The sequence below is a fragment of the Dermacentor silvarum genome, chromosome 5, assembly GCF_013339745.2.
Source record: "Dermacentor silvarum isolate Dsil-2018 chromosome 5, BIME_Dsil_1.4, whole genome shotgun sequence".
Lineage (NCBI taxonomy): Eukaryota > Metazoa > Arthropoda > Arachnida > Ixodida > Ixodidae > Dermacentor > Dermacentor silvarum.
The window spans coordinates 34779994-34803859 of NC_051158.1; the positions used below are offsets into that span (position 1 = coordinate 34779994).

At 49.7% G+C, this 23866-nt stretch overlaps 1 protein-coding gene across 3 annotated transcripts in view; it reads right to left on the reverse strand.

Annotated features, from left to right (window-relative positions):
* The window catches only part of LOC119454060 (uncharacterized), a 41604-nt gene that overhangs the window by 12618 nt on the left and 5120 nt on the right, over window positions 1–23866 (reverse strand). Inside the window, exon 1 of one of the 3 annotated variants that reach the window (XR_007467034.1) lies at window positions 8149–8251. The exons of the other annotated variants lie outside the window; for them this stretch is intronic. The gene's annotated coding sequence lies outside the window, so the exon portion shown is untranslated. Of the gene's footprint in view, window positions 1–8148; window positions 8252–23866 lie in introns of those variants that run through there. 3 annotated transcript variants of the gene reach the window in all.

Here is a 23866-nt window from a genome sequence, read left to right on the forward strand (position 1 = left end):
TGATCTTTCACATTGGGCACGCTTCCTTAAAATGCTTGGAGAAAATTATTAGCTGCTAGCTCAGTCACGGTGATATTTAGTATTTTCGTGTGTGTGGAAGATTGCGAGCGCGTGCTTTCATTTCTGTAACCGCTTGGTCACGAGGGCTCCGGTGCACGCATGTTGGCCGAAATGTATAAGAGCATTAACCCCATAAAGTTCCAGAATTCAAAATCTTTTAAAGCACGCCTTTGGAAGTGCACCTTTCGCGTCAAATGTTTATGAGAACTTTATACTGTTGCGTCCCGAATCGGCCGGGCGCATTCTTTGATTGTTTCCCATCGAGGCAGGCCCTTTCATGAGCGGCGCCCAGCTGGCGACAGTGCCAGACACCGACGAGACGGGCAAACAAGCGCCCCAACTCGGCAGTGCGCATTCTTTAGGTGCTTCCCCCGATGCCACCCCCTTCATCAGCAGCCGCCTACTTGGCGACGCGGCGCAACACCAGCTGGGACGCGATGACAAAGAAGCTCACGAAGCTCGCCCCCCTTCGTTAGACGCGGGGATTAGTGCAAAGGCCATTCTCCCGACCCGGGCAAGCTGACCGTCGGAGGGCAAGAAACAGGTCAGCGACTTTCGTGGAAGGAGTGTCAACCCCCTGTTTCCGGATTGCCTCGTCCTTGCTTCGAAGGTGCAATATTAGAGGCGGAGTTCAGCGAACAAGACGGCCTTTCTGATTGGCCGCATCAAGGTCATCTGATTCCCTAGTCGGGTCAACTAGGGAAGACCGATGTTTTATAAGGAGACACCTTGCCTGCAGTGGTGGGTCCTGACGTGTTCCGATATGAACTCAGACATGTAGTGAGCTGAGACTTTCAATGTGCTCTCCCATGGAGTGGGCTTCCATATTTGGAGCCACTGTAAATACTGTAGAATAAACCCCTTTTTTTCTCTCGCTCTTACTCCCGGACGTACTCATCCCTTTGGCTGAAGGATCACCGGCCTAAACGCTACCCGAGTCTCAACAAACTGGCAGCAGCGGCTGAATAATCTCCGACCCGCAACAACGGATGGCAGCGCTGAGTTGAAACGCCAACCCGTTCATAACAACTGGTGGCAGCGGTGGGATAATCTCCGACCCGCAACCAACTGGTAACAACGCTGAGATGAAACGCCAACCCGTTCATAACAACTGGTGGCAGCGGTGGGATGAATCCTAGCCCCGAGCCGCGAGCAACTGGATGACCGTCGTGAGATCGACCCTTCAGTCAACGTCAGTCGCCGGAATCTCGTTCGCGACCAACTGGATGGCAGCTATGGGATGAATCCTAGCCCCGAGCAACTGGATGGCCATGGTGAGATCGACCCTTCAGTCAACGCCAGTCGCCGGCATCTCTTTCGCGACCAACTGGATGGCCGTGGTGAGATGGACGCTGCAGCCGACGCCAGTCACCAACAACTGATTCACGAGCGACAGGATGACAACGACAAGATGGAACCTGCAGCCAACGCCAATCGCCAACTGGTTCGCGAGCGGTTGGATGAATGCAGCGCAGCATGACTGCACGGTACAGGGTGAGTGCCTGGCTTTGCGCTTGAGTCATCGGATCTTTTAGCCTAGACTTTCTAAAAACCGATGAAGCGTGTACAACTGCCCATTTGATACTGTGGTTGTTGCGCATCCAAGCAGAAAGCAGCTTTCAGCATAGATCTGAACCAGCTACTAAAGCCAGACCTCATTCTTGTGTGGGAGTAATTGGGAAGTGGAGAACTACCGTAATTCTTATCATTTAAAGGCGGCCCAGGATTTTCGTCTTCTTTGAATTGATTCGATGCGGTGGAGCAGTACTTGGGGACTTGGTACTACTTCTGTGTGTAGGCATTTGGTTTTTGCTATATTTTCCAGGCTTCAAATTCTCTTGGGAAAACAGAATTGAACCGCTGGTAGTTTTTTTTACTTGCATTGTGATTTGTGCGGGTTTTGCAGCAAGTATATATTGTGGAATAGCTGAGCCAAAGCCTAAAGTAGTGACCATGGACCTCATGAGTTTGACGAGAGCTAGCTTGTTGCGGTTGTGTGAAGAGCTCGACGTAGAAATAGAGGATGATAAATCAGAAGCCGAAATTAGAGCCATTTTAGAAAGCAACAGTGATCAGGAATACTTTGAATACTTCGGCAACTCAATTCTAAAAGAGCAGGAACAGGAAGCAATTGAGAATGAGGAGGAGTTGAAAAGACAGGAATGGATTAAGCAACAATACGAAGAGATAGAAGCTCTCAGTCAAGAGGTTGAAAGATTGGAACAGGGTTTTGAAGTGAAGGAACAAAAATGTCAGGCACCCGTAGAAATAGCGCACGAAAGGTGCGAAGGATTAGCACGCACGGTTCTACCGATGGTAGAAAGAAAGGTTGATCTTAGTGAACCTAAATGTACGTTCACAGGTGAGGCCAGATCCGTAGACCGTGACGTAGTTCTTGAGGAGCCCGTTAATGGGGACCGTATTGAGCGCGACGAGATACTGTGCCAATGGAATACTAGAGAAGCAGCTAGGCCAGCTGTGGACGATTTGGCACAGTTATCCGGGGAGTACGTCGCGAAGGTAGCTCTTGCAGAAGCCCAAAGTGGCCCCGAGTCGTCAGACAAGAGCACCTGTGCAGAGTCCAATCGGTCAGGAAAGTGCGCTAAAGCACACTGTAGGCAGGGCAGTGCAGTTGTGGACAACTCCCAGGAATACGAGCTCTGTTTCGCAAAAGATAATAGCTGCATTGTCCCTGGGTGTTTGAAGCTCTCCGCCAGTCGAGGTAGCATTGAAAAGAATGATTTACCCGCAAATCATTCGGACTGTGCCTGTGCGGTTGAGACGGAAATCATGACCGATGATATAAGTGCCGGTCACCAGGAGATTCAAGCGGAAGGCTTGAAAATTAGCACTACAAAGCGTGCTAGGATGAAGCGGCGTCGCAAACTCAGGAATGCGGTAGACAGGGCAACGCGGCCGAATAAAGGCGCTAAACCCAGTGGGGAGCGCTGTCAAAATGTTCGAACGGCGCGTTTGTTACTTGGAATGTTTTCAGACAGAGCGCGTCCGAACCGCCGGACGAGAAAGAAAAGAAAGGGCCGTTCGGCGCGAAGGAGTACAAAAGCGAAGGTGGCGCGAAGGGGGCAATTATGTTCCCCCTCGTCCGGTTCTTTTCGAGGTCTATTAGGCAGGACACTGGAGAGCGAGCCGGTAAGGCGACGCGAATTGGGCATGTGTGGCAGTGAAATCGCAGTACGATGCCAAAAAGGCATGCTGCCTGTTTGTACAGTGTCGAGGGTGGGCAGTGAGGAGATTAACCTACATGCCCTTTGTACAACCTCGTTGACGAGACAGGCTCTCAGACCGCGCCCGCCTCGAGTACGGCTTAAAGATTTGACGCAACCATAAGCTACTCGGACTCAAAAGCGACTCAGGTTTTGCGGAAACATCATTTTGTTTGTTTGTTTCTTTATTTTTGGTGTTTGGTTATACGTTTTGAGATCTCCGAAACTAGAGATAATTTCGATTTGCACGTTTCGAGCTTTGTTTAAATTGTTTGTTTTATAAGCTCATCGATACTCTGAAAGAGATGGTTCGCTCGCGTTAAAATTTCTGAAACTTTTTTTCAACGTGTCATTCCTTTTTAAGCAGATAGGCTTCTTTTTGTAGGAGATACGCTTGCAGTGTCAAGTCCAGGCTATTTGTTTGAAGCCTGTAGTGACACGCTTGATTATCAGTTTACTTTTCGGTAGTGTTAGCGCGTAATTTGCGCAATATTTTTTTGTTGTTGTTGTTTCTTAAGTGTGTGTCCTATGTGGACAAGAGAAAGAAATTGTTAGTGCGTGATTCGCACTTATTACTTGTGAGTTTGTCCGCAAAGTTAAAGCGACTCTAACAGTACATCCATGATGCTAATGTGGCTCTGAGTGGCACTAGTACGTGAAATACTAGCGGATGTAAGACTGTTCATGGCATTTGTGCTCCGTATGATATTTTATTTATCATTTATTTAGAGCATTTTTTAAGTATTCTACATTTGCTCTCTGCAACACAACGATCTGGTTTTGTTGAACACAGAGGTACATGTGAGCTCGCTTTGGCGGCACAAAATTTTGGGTCCAAATTATTGGGACAAGCGAGGCCTGGTGGATTTAAACGGATTTCGGGAGCTTGAGCGCTATGTGGTGCTTTGTCACCAGGACTGCTCTTCTCTGTCGGAGGTTGCGAGAAGATTGTGAATCCTGGTCTAATCTTAATATTGTGGGCTTCAGCGAAGGTTCAGTGATTTGATGGCTGCTTTGGTGCTATTATTGGATAAGGGCAGGCGCGTTGATTTGTTTGCTAGACCCGATGGCTCTCAGTGCGAGCAAGGCGCTTTCCTGTGCCCTGTGGTTCGTGTGTGTGCTTGTGTATTCCCAGGGAGAAAGCCACAACGAGGTTAATGCTGGGACCTCATGCTCGAGTGTGTCATCGGCCATCATTTCAAGGAGAAACCCCGAGCTCTCGACCAACCACCGACGCTTCGGGCAACCTGACAGCTGGTCACCCTCAGGTCGGATCTTCCGGCGGGGGAGGAGTCTGTTGCGTCCCGAATCGGCCGGGCGCATTCTTTGATTGTTTCCCATCGAGGCAGGCCCTTTCATGAGCGGCGCCCAGCTGGCGACAGTGCCAGACACCGACGAGACGGGCAAACAAGCGCCCCAACTCGGCAGTGCGCATTCTTTAGGTGCTTCCCCCGATGCCACCCCCTTCATCAGCAGCCGCCTACTTGGCGACGCGGCGCAACACCAGCTGGGACGCGATGACAAAGAAGCTCACGAAGCTCGCCCCCCTTCGTTAGACGCGGGGATTAGTGCAAAGGCCATTCTCCCGACCCGGGCAAGCTGACCGTCGGAGGGCAAGAAACAGGTCACCGACTTTCGTGGAAGGAGTGTCAACCCCCTGTTTCCGGATTGCCTCGTCCTTGCTTCGAAGGTGCAATATTAGAGGCGGAGTTCAGCGAACAAGACGGCCTTTCTGATTGGCCGCATCAAGGTCATCTGATTCCCTAGTCGGGTCAACTAGGGAAGACCGATGTTTTATAAGGAGACACCTTGCGTGCAGTGGTGGGTCCTGACGTGTTCCGATATGAACTCAGACATGTAGTGAGCTGAGACTTTCAATGTGCTCTCCCATGGAGTGGGCTTCCATATTTGGAGCCACTGTAAATACTGTAGAATAAACCCCTTTTTTTCTCTCGCTCTTACTCCCGGACGTACTCATCCCTTTGGCTGAAGGATCACCGGCCTAAACGCTACCCGAGTCTCAACAAACTGGCAGCAGCGGCTGAATAATCTCCGACCCGCAACAACGGATGGCAGCGCTGAGTTGAAACGCCAACCCGTTCATAACAATACCCATAAAGTTTCGTAATAAAAATCCATGCGCTCCGTAGATTCCGCGGCCGCTGCGAGATGCCGCAAAGCGCCCGCTCGCTATCGAAAGCCCTTGAAAGTTTGTGCTCGGATGGTGCCCTTGCGTTATGTGACTCAAGGTGCAAATGCGTTGCCACGAAATCGAGACCGAGTTTGCAATGTTCGTGCCCAAATGTCTTTTCGAGCGTGAAAGAGACTTTGTAAACGGAATCCAGAATGATACTCGGCGTCGGTGATAGTTTTGGCCGGCGGTGCATGCCGGCAAGAAAAAATTTCGGGGGGGGGGGGGGGGGGCTGAAGCCCCATCACCCCCCCCTGCTACGCCCCTGGCTACGCCCCTGGCTGTTGCGTACTGCAAACACGAATTTAAGCTCTTACGCGTTTTTTTTTAATTACAATACGCGCGTATTATGTGCACCTGTTAACAGGTTCACAATATAATAACGCACAGGTGTTTTTTCATTACCAAGTATTATGCCAGAATACCACAACACCTGGCAATTAACTAGCAACCCTGGGCGTCGCACAAGCCGCATCGTTGAAATCGCAATCATGTGAAGCGAGCCTTTTGAATATCGCGTTCCGATGCAAGCGAATGCACCATTTTTTTTTTTTTTTTTTCCTTTTTGGCGCTCCACTCGTAGCATGTGAAACGCGCTTCAGTCAGCAGTGATCCTAAAACCGGGAAAAAACTCTCGGCGCAGTTTGGAATATTTTTGCTCTATTTCTTTGTGTTTGTAGTTAGTGCCCCAAAATCCGATCTGTGCGACGTGCTACTAACTAGATCGCATGCCGCACGCCGCCTGCGTCGAGTGCCGTTGGAATTTACATCGCATTTGATTGGTTGGTAACAACTTAATTGGCAGACGCCGGCTGTCGTGCAGAGGGGCATTTACATCGCATGCGATGAAAATTTAAACCGTTGGAAAGATCCGTACGCAGGACGGCTCGCAACGTATTGATTACTAATATTTTTCTTCGTGGCGTAGCTTTCACCTTGAACGAGAATGGTTGAGTAGTAACGTAGCGTCTCAACAAACGCATAGAAATCACAGAACCTAATCCGACCTACGAGTTATCTGCACTGTTCACGTGTCGGTGCTGATGGTACGTACCGATTGCGCAATCCACGGCTCCACTCAATTATTTCCACTGTTCGAGGCTTGTTGAGCCAACATTTATAGACAAAAAAGTATCTATAAACGTTGTGTTGAGCGACCGACGCCATTTTCCAAAACAGACCGCGAAATAGCTCTCGCCGCAATTTCGACGGAAAATCGCAGCGATCGCTGCCACGTTGCGACCAACCGGTTGGTCGCAGCCGAAAATCGCAGAATCGGCCCAGCGATTGCGATTTTCGTAGCATGCGACGGAAATCGCACTTCCGGTGCGACGAAAATCGCACCATGTGAAACGGCCTTTAAACGCAAGCACTTTTGCAGGACGTTATCGTGTGCGTCCCTTCAAGACGTTTTGTTTAGAGTAACGAAAACATAAGGAAGACGTTAAAGACAAGAGCCCCGTCTGGTGCCTCGTGCCAAACGTATTCTAGCCAAGACAATCCATTAGCAACCATTTTGTTGTCGCTATGCGGACGCGTATCAGGATTACGGACGCCGGAATTGCCATATGATCTCATAAAGTGCACGCGCTATACGCACATAACTAGTGTTTCAGGTGAGTTTAGGGGAAAGCTCATTTCAATACTTACTGGCGATCGAGAGAGAGAAGGCGTAGCCATGGGTGCCGCCATGTTCCGACAAAGCGATTTCTAGGCGTGCGTATTACGAACGTTAAACTCTCCAAAAAACGTACGTTATCATAGCGCACACATAAACCACAACCCAATAACGATTGAAGCATGCGGAGTGAGGGCAACGCTGTTTCTTTACGTACGTAATGCGTTTTCGTCTCGTTGCAAACGCTATTCACAAATCATGTAATCTTTTCTGTTATGACGTAATAGTTCAGCGGAAATCCGCTAGGTGGAGATTAATATTTTCTGTTGGAAACTATATAGTTGTGGCTGCAGACTCTTGCGTTGTCACTCGGCTCCCACGGCGATCTGTCTCTAATGCGTGCGGCCGTTGCGATGTACCCCAAGAGTTTCGCTTTGACGGCCCGTTTTACGTGCCTGAACAACGATTTCATTTGAACATGCCTGTGGCGAGTGAGCCGATCAGCTTTACGATACGGTCTTGCAGCGTGTATCGGATACAAGCTGTTAGCGCTTCTGTCAAATGCTACACGCGTGAAGGACGTACGCAAAACGAGCGAGGAAAAAGTGAAACAGGTGCTTTGCATTCGGTATACGCAGCAAACCGAGATCGGCGGGGGTAAGGTGCCGTACTACTCGAATGCACGCCTCACTGCAGCAGGTGACAACAAACTCCCGCGAGGGAGGCCTGAACGTTTCTCCCGTTTCGTTATTCACGTGTCCAGGACAGCAGACTACGGCGCACTTTATAATTCGCTTGGTGACGCCATCAATATGCAAAATAGACATGACGCCACGACAATTGGGTTATTACGTCGTGGTTTACGATTACTATGACAGCTTAGCTCGATAGAGCGTCTCTACCTTTGCTACAAATGCTATAAATAACACTAACGTACATAGTTCTCTAATATAACGATTGAGAAGAATAACCATTCTAATCAACAAAACGTAAGAAATTGTGCCATAGAGGCTGTCTCATTACAGCAGCGCACAAAATCGAATGATTTCACTCACCGTCGCGATGAGCGGCTCCCAAAAGCAACGCCGCTGCGCCTCCGTGAGCCTCCGTTCCGATCCCTCGCACACGTTGACGAAGTCGACACGGTCGAACACACCCAGCGCGGACAAGAAGATGGCACTGCTTCACCGCGGCGAACGCTACTGACGCAGCCGTTCAAGGGCAACTTCGCTGCAAGCGGCGAGGCAGTGCGCTCACTTACATCCGGGACTCTGTGGCAGACCTACCAGAGCGGCCAGGACCGCCCGACAAGCGACAGCCTGGCGTCAAATTCCCGGGGACGCCGACATGGAGGCGCCGACAGTATAGAGCCTTGCGAAGCTGACGCAGGTCGTCGTGCAGAGAGGCGTCTATGTTTTGCCATATAGAGTGGGATATCTCTCTCTCTCTCTCTCTTAAACGGCGTTGAGCTAGTGACGGCGCCGTAGTTGATTTATCTCATTGATTGATGCAGTGATGCATTGATTAATGAATGCAGCTTTAGCCATCTTGATGAGCCTTGATGCTGCCTTGGCGTTTATTGCTGACAGTCGACCGATTCCTGTAAGCACCCTTAACAATTGGTGGGTTGATTAGTGTTTCAGCGTTTAGTCATTGATCGGTTCTTTCAGTTGAAGTCCCAAAGCGACGCGAGCTTTTAGAGGCGCTGCGATGTATGATTTTGTTTGTTTGTTTGCGTCATTGATTTCTTTATTAGTGGACCGATTGATTTCCGAGTTGATTGGTTCACTTATGTTTACGCACCTAAGCGACTCTCCAGCTTGTGAAGCCGCTGTAGTTAAAGGGTTTAAGTGAATGATTGTTAGTCCTTCGATCTATTCAATTTACGTCGCAAAGCGATTAAGGTACAAGGCGCCGTAGTGAGTGGATTTGCCCTATTGATTGAATGGTCAATTGTGCGACTCACGCAATAACGAGACGCACAATTGCTAATATATAATAATATGCTAATTGCGCATTAGCATATGAATGAATTAGTCTGCCTGAGTGGTCGATATATAGGCTCACGCAGTTTGACATCTCAAAGCGAAGCTACAGCTTGTCAAGGCGATACGATGGTAGACGGGATTGATTGAATGATGAGTGATTGGTTAGTCGTTTGACTGGCTCGTTCATTTTGCGTCCCAATGTGACGCAGGATCATTAAAGAGACGTAGGCGATGAATTGAATTAAGGGATGATTGATTGTTTGTTCATTGGTTAGTCAAGGGTTGATTCATTCATTCCGTAATGTTAAGACGCAACCAAGGACGGAAAAAAAACCTTCCGAACATGCGAGATCATACCAGTCCGAACATCCCAGATCATTGGCAATCTTTCAGCGTGGATCGAGCTACATTTGCTGCATAAGGCTCCGACTGCGGCGCTTAACCGAAAGATATGACGAGCTGACATTGGTGGACTCGAGGCACTGAGATCAGGATCTTAACGTGGGACCACAACGGCGCCACGCCTTTATGTACCTCGTCTTGCTGCTCAAGAGGCACCGATGCGTGACGACCCTGCATGCCGACTACCACTTATTTGAAGGGCGCCGCGATAGATGTCTTCGCGGAGCCCTTGACGACGTTAACCCTTAAACAGCTTCACATTAACAAAACTGGCAATAGCGGTTACTCAGTGCATAAGGGAAATGACAATGTTGAAAACCCTGGTTGTTTGCTTTTTGGGAAATTTGCAGCGGAGCGGCAATCACAGTCATTGGACACTAATATGTCTGTGTCGTAGAGCTCTAGCGTCCCACATGTTTTAATACATATGAGTAGCGTTTAATTTGCAGAGAGCTCTGTCCCTTCGCCGAAATAGTGAAATTGGGTCAGACAATCCGAAAAATATATTTCCTCTCGTACAATTTAGAACTGCTCCCTGACTATTGTTTTCTGTTTGTCGTCTGTCCGCGGACATCTCGAATAATTAAAGCTCGCGCAGCGTCACCTTGGAGGTGACGCAATCGGCTGACGGCGTCCATCAGCCGATTGGTTCACCGTATACGGCACGGCATGGTGAAACTCGGGCCCCGTGGCACGGGCAGCTTCACTTTGCAAGACGGTCCCGGTGCGAAAGGAAAGCATTCGCAGGGCCAACTCTTTGTCAAAAGTGTGGAACCTCGCCGGCTCTACATTCACATAATGGTTCACCTAAAAGACATTTCTTTGTCCAAAGCCCACTACGATTCAATGGGACTGTGCTGATGGATTCCCTCAACTTTGGAGTCTAAGGCTCAGTGCATGCAGGTTACACGGTGTCGAACTGAAATACTTTCGGTTCCTGTTACGGTAAGGACCCGTATTAAGAAGGAAAAAACAAACGCTTACGCTGAAATTGTTCGTGAAAGTAAATCCAACCGATTCCTCAAGCGGCGAGGCAACGGTTAAAGCACACTTGCGGACTAAATGCTTTGTGAATACGTTCCCAGATTTTTCGGTTCACGTTCCGCTAGAGAAGAAAACATGGAAGAGGTGAAACCAGTGTAAGCAGTCTATAACGGTTCATAACGGCGTCCTAAAAAAATGAATTTTAAGGTAAATTTTTTAAAACATTTTCCCGCGTGTTGAGTTGTCCCAACTTAAAAGTTCACTTTGAGTTTTGCAACTTGATAACGTTAACGCAAGAACTCGAATATTAATCCACAACTATCTTTTCTAGCAGCTGTGCCTAACAGGGCATGTTAAAAATGTCAAGCGCCGTCTATTGGCTGATCTCAAAGCGCCGTCCGCCATCTTGGTAAAGGCACGTCGAAACGAAACTGTTACCTTGACAGCATAGCTACACGCATACAGCTGCTGCTTCCACCCGAATTTTGTGGGGTCCTACCACTGCCAGTTTGCTGCTATAAGAGAAGCAAGCGATCCGTCCCAACGCCGGCAACAACCGAGGTTTGTTTGTTTTCATTAGTAGAAACAACAAAATGAGCGAATAAGTGAAATCACCATGCTAAACAGTGGTACGCAGGCGCAGACGACGTTGCGGACCGCGTAGTGCTGTTAGCAGATAAGAGTAGCATTTATCTTAAATCTCGTTTCCTCGTGCTTTTACTGCGACTTGTAAAATAGTACTGTAGCGTTAGGAGTGTTGCGCGGTTCGTAGGTCGTACTCGGGCGTTGCTGGTGAAGAGATGAGTTCGCAAATTTGAAGGAAATGAAGAAACTGGTGTATTTTACATTACTCACACTGGCTCCAGATACGGAAGCCCACTCCATGTAGGAGCACATTCAATGTCTGATCTCACATCAGGACACGTGAGGCCTCTCTTCACTGCACCAAAAGTCTCCGCTTCTTAAAACATTCGTCTTCCCATGCAGACTGGACTAGGGAAACTGATGAGGGTAGCTCGGCCAATCACAATCGTCTAATCGGTCGCGAAATTTCTTACAGGACGTCACAACGTCCCGCCGAACACCGCCTTCTATGTTGCACCCTCGACCCCGCACGCTTCGCAACCGCGTGGCAATCTGGGAAACTGAGGTCGACGCAGTTCCCACGGTGTTGGTCGACGTTGGCCCATTTCATCAATTAGTGGGCTCTGCGTCACGATCGGCTGATCAGGACCAGCATTAGGTAGAGTGATTTTCACAGTAAATACCGATTCCAGGGAGGGCGATGGTGGTTGTCGCCTACGTGAGCTCCTTTGTTCACGCGTCACAGTCTATGACAGGCCCGCTCGCTCTCGGTGAATAGACTGCCTCGTTCGAAACGTCCAAGGAATGGCCTTTTCTTGGTTGAGAATTAACAGTACCCAACTCACCGCGGTTCCGAAACAAACGAAAATAAAAAAAATTCGTGCAAAAATTCGTACAGAAGCTTCGTTCAAACTTGCGCGCAAGGAAACATTAGCTTCTGTACGATTTTTTTTTTTTTCATGTCTGTTTAGCGTACGAGCATGACTCTTTTATTTTTTTTCTTTGTGGAGGCACTGCTGTTTGATACAACGTACCTTGAATTTTTACCGCCTAAATTCTATTATGCAAATCGAATAAAAAAAAACACTTCGCGGAATGTTGCAGCTTACATAATGCAGGAAATGTTTGCAGACCAACTGAAAAAGAAAACTTTACCAGAAGACAGGGCATGATGTTCACGAAGAATGTATTTCAATTCGCATTGAAAAATTATGGGCTTTGGCACCTTATATATCGTAAGCGTACGTATAGAGCTTTTATTGTTGCCATTTATGCACTGAAAATTTTAAACAGCTCTGCAAAGCTCATAGATGCAGGCTCTGGCAAGCCGGGTAAATTGAAAAGCAGTTATGACGTCGGTGGGCTCGCCGCATACTAACACAGAAGTTCCGGTAAAGATAGCGCGCGCGCGCGCGTGTGTGTGTGTGTGTGTGGGGGGGGGGGGGGGGGGGGAGGGAGGGAGGGAGGACACGTGCCGGTGTGTTCCCCTCTAGCTACGTCACTGTTCCTATACACACCCGGTGCCGAATTCGCGAAGGTTTTCGCTTGTAAGTGCTGTTTGCTATTGGCCAGACCCCTTGCTAACATTACGATGTCCCATATGGCGACCGACAGGCATTTGTCATCGCGAGCAGTTCTAGCCACAGGACATCATTCTAAATGCGGGCACTGGCCTACAGCAGCATCGATTTTATGCCACGGTGACGCTTCCAACGCTGGGGCCTCCATCTATGCTCGACAGAGAGACAAAAAAATTAAGCCGATGGATTTCGCGCCCTGTGGGAATCGATGTTATGCGAAGCAGTGTGCCTACCAAGTTAACCAAACGACCATGAGAGCAACAAGAGGTTGGCCGCTATTTCATGACCTACATGAAACGCACGTCATGACATTCATGTCATGTCGTATCATTTGTGTTCGTCATACACTCTTGTCATACTATGCCAATTTTGGTACCTACCAAGTTAACGAAACGACCATAAGAGCACCAAGACGTAGGCGGCTGTTTCATGCCATGATCTATCATTTATGTTCGTTACACACTCTTGTCATACTATGCAAATTTTGGTACCTACAAAATTAACGAAACGACCATGAGAGCAAGACGTAGGCGGCTCTTTCATGGCCTACATGACACGCATGTCATGACATTCATGTCACAATTTATCATATATGTTGGTCATACACCTTGTCATTCTGTGCCAATTTTGGTACAGGCGGCTGTTTTATGACCTACATGGCAAAGATGCCATGATATTCGTGTCATGACCTATCATTTATGTTCGTCATACACTTTTGCCATTGTATGCCAATTTTGGTACGTACGTAGGCGGCTAGACAGATAGATGCCCTCAAAGTGGTAATTTTTCGCCAAGAAATGCTTCGCATTTAAAAACAATGCTATAGAGGAAAAAGCTCTTTATTCGAACCTCCGCGAATGATGCCACCGCCAGAGAAGAAACGGCGATTGCCTTTCGCCTGTGTGTTGTGGCGTGGTCTGGAGACATTGTATTCCCTTACTGCTTGGTGCACGCTTACTCCAATAGGTGACCCGTAAAATGAGAAATCGCTGGGAATTGTGGGGCGCGCCTTCTGCTAGCAGCTTCCGGTTCGACGGACGACGCGGCGGCATCAGGCGGCATGCCCGGCACACGTGTTTTTCTACGCCGTTTCAACTGTCAGTCGTGCGAAGCTTTCCGTCCGCTTTGTCCACCAGCAATGTCGTACCATTCATGCAGATGATTTCTAGGTTCCAGTTCACTCTGGGCGCGACGGTGACGAGCCATTAAAGGCAAGGATACGCTTTTATTCATAAACAAACTGTGGTTTTCATTTCGGCAGCCTTTTTTTTTGTTTCTGCCAGGTTTAGCTCTACGACATTTGCCGCTGCTTGGACGCACCGTCACTGAGTGCTCTGCCTGCAGTTCAGTCATTTTGTCAAGCGTGTAGAAGCATTAGAAAATCGGGTGCTGAGGTGATGGCTATAGCAGCCTGGTAAATACTGCCCTGTGATCGTCGCTGCAACCGGTATCGTCAGTAACGGCGCAGCTAGCGTAATTAGAATGCGACAACACCCGTGTACTTAGATTTAGGTGCACCTTAAAGAACCCCAGGTGGTGAAAATTTCCGGATTCCCCCACTACGGTGTGCCTCATAATCATATCGTGGTTTTGGCACGTGAAACCCCGTACTTGTTTTTAATGTTAAAGAAATAAATATCTTCAGGAATCATTCCGTGTCGACCCTTACACAGCTCATCGCCGCCTGATAAGTGCCACTGTACGTTCATTTTCTTTTTGTTCACTGATGGTTCAGTTTTGGAAGTGGCAGCCATGCCTATGATGCTTGTGCACAGCTGACTCAGCAAGGGACGCTGCAAGGCCGTAGTTACATGAGTTAACGCTTGAATTTGAGCAGCCAACGGCTGAACAGCCGATCATGGTTCTGCTAGGCGCCTGCAACCGGGTAATCTTCGTGTGTGACAAAGCCGGACTGCAAGCGCATCAATAGGCTTCAATGGTGAAGCGGTGGCGGCGGCTGCGCTTCCTCGAACCGGAAACAGCGAGCAGACGGCGCATCCCAGAATCACTCGCTCTTTTACGGGTCACCTATTGCGGTGCCAGCAAGGTCACGTGAATTAGCGTCGAGCAAAAGGCGTAGGTCGACAGAATGAGTGTAACTTACTACTACTGAGCAATATTTTCGCAGGCTATGCTCACTCACGCCTATGGGCATTCGCACTCGTGAGAGCCCATGATAACAGGAGCGAGAGCACACAATGGCGTACGTCGCAAAACTGCGCATAATCAAAGCGCGCGCCGCGTATCACACTAGTAGTAGTGATTTTATGGAAGAAGAAAGTGACGCTTATTTCTGCTGCCCAATAGGGAGCACGGCGCAGCGTCAGGGAAAGGGGGAAAAGGAGATAAAGATGTTGAAACGAAGGGAAGAGAAGGAGAAGCAGCAAGTCTCATCCGATCATGGAGGCGGCTCGTGATGGAGGCGGTGGCCTGCTGCGGGCGAGCGCTTAGCGATGGGCGGTGATTCTGTTCAATTCCACAAACTCCAAAAGGCTATGGAGAGCTCGGAGGTGGGGAGGCGACGGGAACAGGAGGTCGCTGGTTGTCGCAGCAGGTAGACCCTGTTGCCTGATGACCCGTATCACACTAGCCAACAAACGCACACGTCGGCCCCGCGCAAGCTTCGAGAGAGGGAGAGAACGACGGTGGTAGAATGAGAGAGGTGGCCAAACGGCGCCGCTCCGCCAATGCGCCGCGCATGAGGCAATGGCTCTCGAGTTGCCGCCGCTTTGCCCGAAGTGGCAGCAAGGGGTACTCTGGGCTCATTTCTGCGCTCCGCCGTACTTGAAAGTACGTAGCCGGCGGGCGTCACGAACATTCAAGCTGTATTTTTACGTCTCCGACTTTTGAGAGAGAGCTTCGCGTCATACTGTCGTACACACCAGGCAGGTCTTCAATACCACTGAATAGTTGCCGTCGCTTAAAACGGACTTTTCGCGCAGATTTACGCATGCAGCGTGACTTCAGAGGTGTCGTTTATTCCTTGTTTATTTGATTGTTTTATTTCTTTAATTTGCCGGATGCAGTTTGGTTCTGAGAACTGCGCGGTGAATAATGCGTGTTTGCCAAATGAATCACGCAGTGAATACCAGCGAAGACTTGTGTTCCTATTCATTATGTACTGTACGTGTTGAACTCTTAGCACTTGTCGTTAATTATTTTTCACAGTTTTCTTAACACCCATACGAATTGTATAGTGATGTGCCTAGCCGAAGTGCGCATCTGTGAATCTTTTATTTTAAGAATATATTTTGTTGTGTTCTAACAACTCTGGCCTCTGACTCGGTCTTGGGACCAAAATCGGCGTTCACTGGCGCACCAGGAGGCCTCTTATTAATTGTCCGCACTTTTGGGGGTTATTTTCGGAAGCTGATAAGTCGGCTCTGGAATTTGACCCGACGCTGGCGCCTCGCTCAAGAGCTGTGTCACGTGACAGCTTACCAGTCTTTATTTGGCTACAAACGCGAGAAAGGAACGCCGGGAGTAGTGGTCACCCACACTCCCGTTTTTCGCGTGCAACTCGCCGCATAGCAGCAAGTTGTTTATGGTGGTTTTTCAGTGCACGTGGTGTGCTTAAAAGAGGAGTGACATGTCCAGAATGTCCAGAAGAGAATAATGCACCTTGTTCGTGGTGCAAACGCCCGAGTAAGCTTCACGAGGACCATCGCACAGCGGCGTCTATCGAAAGGAGGTGGAGGAGGATGCAGTGCACTATGGAGAAGCCCAGCCCGGGCGGGGGCGCCACGGGGGGCGCGTGCCCCTCGAGTGTGCCCAAGATGATGGTGTTAGGCGCGGATAACTTCCGCAGGACTTCCGGAGAAGTCCTGCAGGAGATGCAGGACTTCTGCAAGTACCTCGAGCACATGGAGTCCATGGGGGCACACAATTCCGGCCTGTCCGAGATCATCCCACCTAAGGAGTAGATCCCACGCAAGGGTGGCTACGACGACATCGACATGGATATTCCGTCGCCCATCTCGCAAGCGGTGTCGCGGGGCCAGGGCCTGTACCAGCAGTACAACATCGATAAAAAGCCCATGACTGTAAAAGAATTCCGCCGTGTGGGTCAAAGTGACGTGCCCGCCATAGTCTCGTCTCGCAGATAGCGTCTTGAGAGGCTTTGGTGAAGTGCGCCGCCTCCGGGACAGCCCCACATTCCCCAGCACTTTCCTCGCAGACAGACCTACCAGTAAACGCTATGCGACCGCTCTTCAGTACCACGGCCTTTTTTTTTTTTTTATCCAGCGGCCGTCAAAGTACTGTCTTCGGTGCTAGCCAAGTCACAAAGGGATTTGTTGAAGCACTTTTTCGCTAGAGTACAACAAATCAGCCATACATCGCCGTCGTGCAGTCGCCTTCGCCAAGCAACATGCTCCTTTTGCCGCTGTTGCCACAAGGACGCTCGCGTCCACCGCACCATGGCTCAGCTTACAGTCTGTCTATCTAATATACATTATCTATCCTACGCAGTCGTGATTAACTAAACTGCATTTAACTGGATTTAATCATGATATCTCCTACAGTTAACCCATGGCCCTCAGTCCCCAGCGGCTGCGGAGCACCTGACCAAGGCGGCGGTCAGACCTGCGACGCGGCAGAGGGTGCTAGGAATCTCTGGGTCCCGACAGGCCGCGACTGCAAACTGAACCTGGCAACGTTCAACAAGCGCACCCTATCGAGTGAGGCTAGCTTAGCAGGGACATTTGAAGAATTATCAGGTATTGCCTGGGATATTATTGGCCTTAGTGAGGTTAGAAGAACTGGTGAGGCATATACAGTGCTGACTAACGGCCACGTCCTCTGCTACAGAGGTCTTCCAGATACAAGAGAATTCGGAGCAGGATTTCTAGTCCATAAGGACATATCGGGCAACATTGATTAATTCTACTGCATTAATTATAGGGTATAGCAGTCGTCGTAATAAAGCTGAATAGGAGGTATAGAATGAAGGTAGTACAAGCCTACGCCCCAACCTCCAGTCACGACGATGAAGAAATAGAACAGTTTGATGAAGATGTTGAATTGGCAATGACAAAGGTGCAAACGCAGTATACTGTAGTCATGGCAGACTTCAATGCAAAAGTGGGGAAAAGGCAGCTGGTGAGCAAGCAATTGGCAACTACGGCATCGGTTCTAAGAACACTAGAGGAGAGGTGATGGTAGAATTCGCGAAAAGGAATAAGCTCCGAATGATGAATACCTTCTTCGGGAAGTGTTGCAACAGGAAGTGGACCTGGAAAAGCCCTAATGGAGAAACAAGGAATGAAATAGATTTCATACTCTCTGACGATCCCAAAATAGTGCAGGATGTAGAAGTGTTAGGTAGGGTAAAGTGCAGTGACCTTAGGTTAGTAAGGTCTAGGATTTCTCTCAATTTGAAGAGAGAAACAATAAAATTACTCAAGACTAAACTGACCAACCTAGACGTAGTAAGGGTAAAAGCAGACCAATTCAGGCTGGTGCTCGCAAACAAATAAGCAGCTTTACAACAAGACGATGAAGATAACATAGAGGTAATGAATGTGTCGGAAACCAAGGTGTCGCCGCGGAGCGCACGACCAAGAGGACCAGCTCAGCAGACTTTTAGAACGGACTGGCGCGTGTCGTGCTTGCGCCGTTAGCACGCGCCGCCCAACTTTATTCTCCTCGGCTATGAAGCCGAGAGCGCCGATCTTGGGGTCGCTGCGTTGCGGCGTCGGTTGGCGACTCTGCAGTGCCTTTTCCCGGCTCTCTGCTTCTGTTTTCAGAAAAGTTTGCAAACTCTTGATGCTGAGCCCGTCATCTTTGCTTGCAGCAGAAAGTCCTTTATGGTACGCGACAACAAGATCGGTTGGCAGCATTCGCAGGAGTGCGGAGGAGAGTAGTGCGCCGTAACTGTCCGCTTTGACTCCGAGCGCCGTGAAACCCGCGATGTTGCGTTGCAGATGGTCATAGAGCCGACGTAGGCCGATATGCTCCTTTTCGTTCCGTACCGGTGGCAAGTCGAGCAACTGAGTCAGGTGTTCTTGTATGAGCACATCTCGTCTACCGAAGCGCTCCTTTAGAAGTTAGATTACACTGGTGTAATTTGCCCCAGTCACCTGAATGCCGGCAATGGCCGTTGCAGCTTTTCCCGAAAGTGACGATCGCAAGTACAGAAACTTTTCAGCGTTGGAGAGGGCGCGTTTCCGTGCACCGCTTGCTCGAACTGCTCCTAGAAGGACTGCCACTCCGCGGCGGCGCCGCTAAATCGTTGTAACTCGAGCTTCGGCAGTTTCACTTTGGACCTTGCCCCCGCCGGAGGGCCGTCGGTCTGCGCCCGCGTCGCTGCCATTTCTGCTTGTTTCTTTCGCGCGTCTTTTTCTGCTTCCTGGCGGAGTTTTTCCATGTGCGCGACGATACGGTCGTTGTATTCTATGGCCCGTACATAATTTTGCTCTGCGTCTTGGTCTTGCACTAAAGGTTCGATGGCTGCGTCCACCTCGTTTAGCTGTATTTGGAGGGCGCTAAGCCTCGAAGACAAGACATTAAGAGCTCCTTCGTCTGCATGGCTCTCCAATAATAAGTCAGCTTCAGAAATCAGTTTAGTCACTTGAGTTCGCAAAGCGCTTCTCTTCAGTTTGAGCCGTTCCATCATAGCATCAGTGTTAACAGTTCGCTTACCGCGAAGGGGCTTGAGTCGTGGCGTCGGTTTCCGTTGGGTATGGCGTCCCTGGGCGTTTGTTGTTGAAGGTGCGCCTCGTCGACCGTTTTTGCCCGAGGATCGTTGCTGGTTTTCCCCGAGCTCGTTGTGCGGGTGACGTCTGTTGACCTCGTTGCCTCAATGGTAAGTTCGATCGTTTATCCCGGGTTTTCGGCACCAAATATATGAGGAAATTATGGCAGGTCAAACCGACTGCTTCGTGTGAGGTGAACAAAAAAACTAGCTTTTATTTCGATAGGGATGCCCGTTGCCGAGCGAGTTCGGAGTACAGGGTTGCCCGTTGACGAAGAGAATGAGGCTGATGTTGGCAGTTTCTTCAGTTATAAAGGTGTGCAGATGCGATACCGATAAAAAAAATCCTCATCAAGGCAAAACAAGGCAAAACACTTGGAAGTGCGCCGCGAGTTTATGAACGCAATTTATGAACGCAAGCGTAGCTGAGTCTCAGCTTGTGTGACTCAATATGGCGGCGCCAGCGGGGTTGTCTCCACCCTGGACAGCGGCGCTGGGCATCGAGGCACCCTACACAGCTCGCGAGTCGCGCGACGAACGCGGCGAAAAGCGACTGTCTACAGAACGGTCAGAACCCAGAGAACGTTTGCACGTCACAAGGTCATGCTCGCCGCCTTGCGGAACGCTCTCTCTCTCTCTCTCTCATCCGGGACACTGAGCGAGAACAGCGACAGTCCGGCGCCAAAGTCCCGGGGACGCAGACACGGAGACGCCGGCGAAGCTGTGAGGTGCAACATTCCACGCGGTACCGAAACCGCGAACGTCTGCGGAGTCAAGGCGCATCGAACGTGCTGGCTGTGCTCTTGGGCTTGCCGCCCCTCGAAAACGCCGGCGCCATAATCGGTCGTGTACTGATATTGGTGCACGCCAGGGGCATCTTTCTTCAGCAGCGTGTCTTGAGTTAGCGTTGTGTGTGTGTGTGTGCGTGTGTACGTGCGTGCGTGCGTGTGCGTGCGTGTGTGAGTTCCTTTGTGTGCGTGCTTTCCTGCGTGTACGTGTGTGCGTGCGTCTGTGCGGGTATGTGTGCGCGTGTCTGTGTGTATGCCTTCGTGTGTGTTTGTTTCTGGTGTACACGTGTCTCCGTGCAGGCGCGGATCCAGGGGGGGATGTCCTGACACCCGCCGCCCCCTCTGATTTATGCATCACCCCTTGCCGACATGGTGATGGCACTGTCGCAAAAAATGTGGCCACCAGCATTCTTCAATAGTATTTTTCGCAAGTACCAGTGGTAGCAGCCATGTAGAAGTAAAGCTAGCTCGCTCACAAGCTTAGCTGTTTTCTGTAGGGTTGTGGTGTCGCGAAGTTCCCGTAGTTATTTTTTCTCATGAACACCTTGGACCTCCTCGCGCAGGCCGTGCCTTACTCGTCCCATTGGCGGCGTCGAGCGAATGAGGGTACGTCCCTTCTGTCTAGCACGCCCATGTCCGCGCGAGCGCCTTCGCGCCTGCTTAACTTAGATCCCCCTCGGGGTGTCATCGGTTGCCTCTCACCGTTACCTGGAAATGATAGGGGTGCTGCGTAGCGCGTTCACGACGGAGAAAGAAAGCTAACAAAGCGGAGAGGCGGCGACAGCAGCAATGTAATACAATGTAAAGCAGGACCGTGCAAAAGCGGAGAACGCGTCGCAGGACCATGAGTCCTAGGAAGGACGTCACCGTGTGCAGTCGCTCACGCCAGAGAAACTTCACGTGGTGATGATGATTTAATAGCATTCCCATTGAAACGGGGCTGTGACAAATAGTCACCTAGCCTACTTGATTTAAATCAGGTACGCTATACATGCTTCCACAGCGACGCTGTATATGCCAGGGCGAATCGGCCTCCGTGCACAGCAGGGTCCTCCACAGAAACCAGTATTTGCGAAAAAAAAAAAAAAAGTTGTAGAAGAGTTAGGAGCAAGAGGAGAAGGCATGTCTGAGTCTTTCACCTCGGAGTAACACGTATTTGTGACGTACAGAGCGGTCCACTGTTAAAAGGAACACCTGAGCGCGTGGCGTCTGCTCGGCGCCACCGCCGGCCGGCTGCTGCAATGGACGAGTTCAAAATATAATGCTTACTTAAACGGTAAAATATCTTACTTAAAACGGTAAATGAAGTCGACTTACAACGGGACAACAATGGCATGAAAAGCATTTAGCTGAACTGAATCGAAAGCTGTCTTCAAGTGGTACTCTTGCTTGGTTTTATCCAGTCTGTGATGGATGTTTGTCGCTTCTGTGCAAATCGGCGAACAGCCACAAACGACGTCATCTCACCTAATGACCTTAAAAATACTTCTGTGCTTTCGTGCTGCTGGAAGTAGTTCGCTACGCAGTTCAAGCAGGCATTTGCCGCCTCACAGGTCATAGCCTGTAGGACCCGTATGATGACGCGAGGTCACATGCTCCCGCTGAGAAACAGCATTGACCAGGAGATTTTCACCTTTATTTTTTTACTGTTTTGTTTCCTCCTCTTGTTATCGCCTTTGTCCACCGACGGCGTGCGCCGCAGGCGTCCACTAGAGTGCCTCGATGCGCGCGCACCCGGACGCGGCGCATCGAGGCGCCCTAACCTTCAGGATCGGTAGCGGTGGTGGTCACTTCGAATGTTCGTCTTTACCGAAGAGTACGTATGAAGGCTGTTTCACATGATGCGACATCGCACCAGAAGTGCGATTTCCGTCGCATGCGACGAAAATCGCAGTCGCAGTGCCCACCCTGCGATTTTCGCCTGCGACCAACCGGTTGGTCGCAACGTCGCAGCGCTCGCTGCGATGTTCCGTCGAAATTGCGCTGAGAGCTATTTCGCGGTTTGTTTAGGGAAATGGCGTCGTTCGCTCAACACAACGTTTATAGATACTTTCTCGTCTATAAATGTTGGCTCAACAGGCCTCGAACAGTGCAACTAATTGAGTGGAGCCGTGGATTGCGCAAGCGGTACGTACCATCAGCACCGACACGCAAACAATTCTGAAAAAACCCGTAGGTCAGATTCGGAACTGTGATTTCTATGCGTTTGTTGACACGCTACGTTGCTAATCACGCTACGCTCCTTTTTCTGTTTTTTTTTTTTTTTTTTTTTTTTTTTTTTTTTTTTTTTTTTTTTACGTTGGCTACGAGGTGTCTGTCCCTCACGGAAAGACATGGCCTTCGGATGTCTTCCCAATTTTCTTTTTGTACAGGCTACTCGCGATGTACCAAAACGACACAGTTGTTGCGCGGTATGCTTTCACGGACGGAACAATATAACGAACATGCAACTATGGACAAGTGCTGCGTCAAATGGTCCCGCTATACACGCGACAATTTAGTTGCAGTCGGGTGATTTGGGCTTTGAGACGCATTTTAACGCGACAGCGTTAAGGGCCACGTGTCGCAGAAAATCCGGCGCCAGCCTGGATGACGGCGTCCGTGGCGGGAAAAAATCACCCTCAACCACCCCGACCGCGCAGGCCCTCCGCGTGGCGCAAGGTGTTAGCGAAGAAAAAATCATCCCGAACCACCCCGACCGCGTAGGCCCTCCACGTGGTGCAGGGTTTTGGTGAACAAAAAATGAATTTCTGACAGAGAAATTCGTCGGAAAATAGTAAAGTACAACTTAACCACAACTTACATAGGTGGTGGCGTCGGATTGTAATTTGAATGTACGAGAAAACATAATTTTGTTACGAGGAAACTCATACACAAACCCCTTTTCCAGCATTTCTACCATTCCAACACGACGCGCTCGATTAATTTACTTGCGAAAATGATATGCAGATGGCGCTGTCATCCTCGGCAGGACAAATTGGGAGTTCGCCTGCGTAATGCGTTTTGGACACGCGTACGCATCGGGTTCGGGGCAATAGCAAACAATTAATAAAATAATAAAAAAGGTGCTAGGGCCTTCACATTTTAACATAAGACGACTTATATTGCCCCTGGAAAAAGGTTTTCCGAGCAATGCACTTCTGTTTAAAGTGAAGCCTACTTTAAGGGGATCGGTATAAGCTTGGGATTTGTAAGCTCGCTTTCCCACGTTCTTTGTTGCGGTGAAGCCAAACGAAACAAAAATGCGATGCGAACGGGGTCCGACAACGCTATCGCGTTCCAGTCGTCACCATGGTCAATGTTGTCGGATAGGAGAGTAACTAGTTGGATTTGTCCTGGGAGTAGTTCCGTATCTTCCGCAGCGGTCAGGTGAAGTGGCGTGTGGGTTTCTTCGCCAAGGAAGTGTTCGGTGTCGGTAAGGTGTAGCACACGCTGCCCACAACAAATAGCAGCAGAGGCAGAAGATAGAAAATCCCATCCCAAAATCAGCTGGTGAGAGCACGGGTATAGCACAGCAAACTGTATGTGATGGAGAATGTCATCGATAAGTACACGCGCAGTACAGAAGGCAGCAGATCGAATAGTGTTCCCTTCGGCTGCAACCAGCGTGGGACCATCGTAAGGCGTCATAACTTTCTTCAGACGGGAACACAAATTAACATTCATAACCGACAAAGCCGCACCAGTATCCACTAAAGCATCCACGGGCACCCCTTCAACGTACACACGAATCATATTGGATGGGCGCGCTG